The sequence below is a fragment of the Ornithorhynchus anatinus genome, chromosome 4 (genome assembly GCF_004115215.2).
Source record: "Ornithorhynchus anatinus isolate Pmale09 chromosome 4, mOrnAna1.pri.v4, whole genome shotgun sequence".
Lineage (NCBI taxonomy): Eukaryota > Metazoa > Chordata > Mammalia > Monotremata > Ornithorhynchidae > Ornithorhynchus > Ornithorhynchus anatinus.
The window spans coordinates 66,329,508-66,335,507 of record NC_041731.1 but is presented as its reverse complement, the minus strand read 5'-3'; positions in this window follow the sequence as shown (position 1 = coordinate 66,335,507).

Below are 6,000 nucleotides of genomic sequence, written 5' to 3'. Positions count from 1 at the left end.
CTTACTGTGTTCCCGAACACCGTACTAAACACTTCGGAAAGTACAATATAAAAATATAACAGACACATTCCCCTGCTCACCACGGGTTTACAGTCTATAGCCTAGTGGAAAAAGCATGGCCCTGAGGGTCAGAGGCCCTGGCTTCTAATCCTAGCTCCACCACTTATCTGCTGTGTGATCTTGGGCAAATCGCTTAACTTCTCTGTGCTCCAGGTCTCTTCTCTGCCAAATGGGGATTCAACATCGGTTCTCCCTCCTACTTATACTGAAGCCCCTTGTGGGACCTGATTACCCTGTCTCTACCTCAACACTTAGTACTGTGCTTGGTATGTGTAAAAAATGACAAAATTGCAATTAAATTACAGATGGGGAAGCAGTGGAATATGAGGATATGTACATAAATGCTGTGGATCTGGGGTGAGTAATAAAGTGGTTAAGTGTTTCGCAGCTAAGTGCATAGGCAATATAGAGGGGAGGGTGAATAGGGGTGGTGAAATGAGGGCTCTGGTCAATACTGTCTATTTCATCATCCTTCGGTCTCAATTTTTCACTTCCTAATAGTTGCTCATATTCCCCACATGAGCTTTACCAAACCACATCCCCTTCTTCCTTCAAACTCTTTCTAAGTAGCCATCTTCTCTGGGAGATATTTCCTGTTTAATCTCCACCCTGTTGCCCTGGCAATAAACTGGTCCTTTTGGTGGCCAAAGAGGGGCATAATGGCACCAAGCTGGAAGACCACTCTATTCTTGGATTTTCTTCTCCTCTGAGTTGTTCCGTTCCTGCTGGAACCAATCCCTGCTCTGCCACTTGTCAGCTGTGTGACTGTGGGCAAGTCACTTCACTTCTCTGTGCCTCAGTTACCTCATCTGTAAAATCGGGATTAACTCTGTGAGCCTCACGTGGGACTACCTAATTACCCTGTATCTAACCCAGTGCTTAGAACAGTGCTCTGCACATAGTAAGCGCTTAACAAATACCAACATTACTATTATTATTATCATAGTTGACGGATGACTAGACTGTAAGCTTGTTGTGGTCAGGGAACGTCTGTTATATTGTTATATTGTACTCTCCCAAGCATTCTGCACACATTAAGCGCTCAATAAATATCATCGATGCATACTTTACTGAGACTAACTGGTTCCATAAATTGATGTGTGGATAAACTACCTATTGTTTTTACTGCCATCATTGGATAGGGGCTGACTTGTGATTATTCTGAGTTTAGTCCTCTCTCTCATCTGGCATGGAAATCCTGGATGACCATTAGAGAAGGGCAATCACTAGGATTAAAATTCACAGTTTGTACAGATAAAGCTTCACTGCTGAGAAGGAGAAGATACAATGAGGGCTAGTAGCTGGGGCCAAGACAAAGTGACACTAGTTTTCCCAGGGAGGGGGCAACTGGAAAGGTAAGCAGAGGATGATGGAGATGGAGCTGGAGATGAAAAAAAGTAGAGGAAAGGAGCAAGGGAGGTTGTCCCTGTCCAGTGAGGGGCTGGACAGGGAGGAATAGGAGTTGTGAATTCATGTGTATAAAAAGAAAAAGTTATCAGTGTCCTGCTGCTGCTGATGGTATCAGCCCATGAATAACAATAATGATAATAATAATGGTATTTGTTAAATGCTTACTGTGTGCCAGGGACTGTATTAAGTGCTGGGGTGGATACAAGCAAATCGGTTGGGCCGCAGTCCCTGTCCCACATGGGGCTCACAGTCTTAATCCCCATTTTACAGATGAGGCAACTGAGGCATAGAGAAGTGAAGTGACTTGTCCAAGGTCACACAGCAGACAGGTGGCAGAGCTAGGATAAGAACACATGACCTTCTGACTCCCAGAACCATGCTCCATCCACTACACCATGGTGGTTCCTGAGTGGGATTAAAGAGAAGCAGCATGGCTTAGTGGATAGAGTACAGCACTGGGAGTCAAAAGGCCCTGGATTTTTATCCCACCTACTCCACTTGATCTTGGACAAGTTCTTTAACTTCTCTGTGCCTCTGTTACCTCATCTGTAAAATGGGGATTAAGACTATGAGCCCCTTGAAGGATATGGACTGATTTGCTTGTATTTAGCCCAGCACTTAGGAATAGTATCTGACACATAATAAGCACTTAACAAATACCATAAAAAAACAGGTTTCCTGACTCCCAGGTCTATGTTCTTTCCACTAGTCCATGGTATTTTGTGTCTACTGGTGTTCAGTCACCAGACTAAAAACTCCTCTAGGGTAAGAATTGTGTTTCATATTTCTATATATCCACCAAATGTCTAGTACAGTACTATGTATGCAGGAGGCATTCAGTAATTGCTGCTGATCTTACAGCTGTATGTTTGCAAAATGTATTCTGCTATTTTCTCAAATGTGTTACCTACCTTGTCTTCCTCTTCCTCCCAAATTTTGCAGAAATAGGGCAGAGATTTCTGCAGGAAAGGAGGAAGGAAGGGTGTTATGAAATGCCAGTTGTCTCCACCTAAATTCAGAAATCTGCCAAAAGCATAGCCTGCTGATTTGAAATGAGCTTTATGGAGATATTTTGATTGTAAAACTGCCTCTCCCCATCTTTGTCTGGAGTGCCAAGTCTGTGGAGTCTTATTAACTAGCTCCAAACATCAGGTAGAGATTACTTCCAAGTCCTAATATCAGGATCATCCTTGTAGGAGGAACCAGATCCCCTGAAAGATCTACCAAGAAATAGGCAAGGATTTCAGCTACTTACAATATCTGAGTATCATTCAGAACAGTTTAACTGTCTACTGAGCATTCCTTCAGCCTCTGTGACAGAGAAGTGATATCTTCAGAGCCTTTGATTTTACAATCTCTTGCTGGGGGAGATGCAGCAATACTCTGATTTGGTTGAATAATAATGTGTCAGATGGCTTGGGCAGTAAACAACAGATTTCAAGCCATTTCTGAAGAAACCCAATTTTTTCATTGCCGATGCTAGTATCTTCATGAGACTTAATCACTTCCTTCTCAGCACTACAAACTAAACTTACTTCTTGTGTGGAGGTAGGGAACAGTTATTTATCCTTTTTTCTACTGTCCTTTTTCATGGCAGAAAGTGGAAGTCAGGACTGTTTCATTTCATACTGTGCTGATAGACCTCAGGCATTTTTTAATAGTATTTGTTATGTACTTACTATGTGTCAAGCACTGGGGTAGATAGAAATTTATCAGAGTGGACACAGTACCTGTCCCACTTGGGGCTACTCTTTACCTTTACAACTCCAAAGCCGACCCCAGTGATCAACATCTGAGAAACATGATTCTTTGACATCCATCTTATATTTAGGGTTGCACTAACTCTCATTTTTAAACTTTCCCCTCTGCAGCCTTAAGTTTCCCTCTAGCACCTCATTAGGGACTGCTTTTCATTAATTTATCCAAACAGCATTAAAAGTTCCTTGTATTTCCAAAATACACAACTTCTTGAGGTAATGAATTCCATTTAAAGTTCCTTGTATTTCCAAAATACACAACTTCCTGAGGTAATGAATTCCATTTACTCACCACCTATGTGAAGATGATTTTACTTTTTGTTAGTTTTCAATATGCTACCTTCAGGCTTCATACCCTCTTATCTTGGGGTTATCACACCATGATTTTGTAATTTCAATCATATCTCCAACCCACCTTCATAGTTCCAGATCGACGAAACAATTTTTTCAGTCTTTCCACAGGTGGAAACCTTTTCACTTTGCTACTCCTTTCTCATCCCCTTATCCATTCTCATGGTCTAGTGGATAAAGAACAAGACTTGGAGTCAGAAAGACCTGGTTTCTCATCCTGGCTCTGCCAGTTGTCTGCTGAATAACCTTGGGCAACTCACTTCACTTCTCTGTGCCTCAGTTACCTTATTTGTAAAATCGGGTTAAAGACTGTGAGCCCCAAGTGGGACAGGGGCTGCATCCAACCTGATTAGCTTGTATCTACCCCAGCGTTTAGAAAAGTGCTTGACACATAGTAATCACATGTTATGAGAAGCAGCATGGCATAGTGGATAGAACACGTGCCTTGGAGTCAGAAGGTCATGGGTTCTAATCCCAGCTTTACCACATATCTGCTGTATGAGACTGTAAGCCCATCAATGGGCAGGGATTGTCTCTATCTGTTGCTGAATTGTACATTACAAGCACTTAGTATAGTGCTCTGCACATAGTAAGCATTCAATAAATACTAGTGAATGAATGAATGACCTTGGGTAAGTCCCTTCACTTCTCTGTGCCTCAGTTACCTCATCTGTAGAATGGGGACTGTGCCCAACCCCATTTCCTTGTATCCATTCCAGCGCTAAGTACAGTGCTTGACACATAATAAGAACTTAACAAATACCACAGTTATTATCATTATTAAGCACTTAACAAATATCATCATCAACATTATTATTATTATGCCCTTCTGAAATCATCACAACCAGAATAGCCCAGAGTTTTCCAGAAATAGGTGCAGCATGGTTTTCTAGAGTGATAAATCTGTAAGTTCAATTTTCTATCCCCTTCTTGATGAAGCCCAGGATTTGCTTGTCTCTTTTGGCTGATTCTGTACATTGGGATAGTTATTTGAAAGAAGAGTTAACAATGACTCCAAGATCTCTTTCCTGTGTCATGACTGACAGCTCCAAATCCTCAATCTTGTGTTGCAATTTGGATTACTTTTCTTCTGGGTATATTACCTGGCACTTGCTCACCTTGAAGCTCACTTGCTATGATTGGACTTTCATCTGGATTTATGAGCATTTCACCACTCGGAAAAACTTAGTATTAATGCAAACTCTGAGATTTAATAAACCCTGGTTCTTCCAGATCATTTATGAAAATGTTAAGCCAAACTAGTTCCAGCTAGGATCTCTGGAGAGTCCCATTTTCCCATTCCCCAAAGGGGTCATATATGTGTCCCCTTGGTTTCCTATTTTTTAGCTAGGTTGGTATCCATAACCTTAAAACCCAGGATTCATCTTCCTTAAAAAATTGGTATGAAAACTTATCAAGGCATTTTGAAAATTGAAATAACATCAGGTTCACTGGTTCCTTTTTATCCATAAGCTTCTTGACTCCTTAAAAAAATTTGACAGGATTAGTGAGATACAGTTTCCCTGTAGAGAGATGTTTTCCCAGGTTGGGCTTGTCTTAGTGATCACTGATCCTTAATTGACTTGTGACTCTATTTATAATAATTGGCCATATAAAATGAAACCTCTTATTCTAGAATTCCCAGGATCACCTCTGGAATCTTTTTTAAAAATGATCAATTTGCTAAATTTCTAATGAATTGACTGGAAAATAGGTTGCATACTTTTTCCAAGAGGTTTGTAACTTACTCTTTAAATTATTTCATAACTCTCAATTTGCAGTCTATCCTCTCTTCCCTACAATCCTCCTGAGAGCCCCACTTGTAAGGATTTCAAAGCACCCTACTCCAGCTGAGGGCTTTCTCTTCAAGTTCTAATGATGATGATGAGGATGAGGATGCTGATTATCTTGTTTTTTTGTTTCTACCCTTCATGAATGGGTCCACATTAGCTGTGGGCAATTGACATCTCTCTTGGATCATGGTTCACGTCCTACTGGTAAAACATCCAAAACAGTGTCCAGACCAGGCATTACCTGAACTGCAGTATTCTTACACCATCAGTGTGTGAACACAGAGAATCCAGAATAATAATGATAATAATGATGGTATTTGTTAAGCGCATACTGTGTGCCAGGCACTGTATTTAGCGCTGGGGTGGATGCAAGCAAATCAGGTTGGACACAGTCTCTGTCCCATGTGGGACTCACAGTCTCAATCCCCATTTTGCAGATGAGGGATCTGAATCCCAGGGAAGTGAAGTGACTTGTCCAAGGTCACATAGCAGACAAGTGGTAGAGCTGGGATTAGAACCCATGACCTTCTGACTCCCAAGCCTGAGCTCTAGAACCTCAGAATACTGGTCGCAAACCAGCATCATGCAGAGACTGGCGGAAAGCAGCATGTCAACCAAGCAATCATATT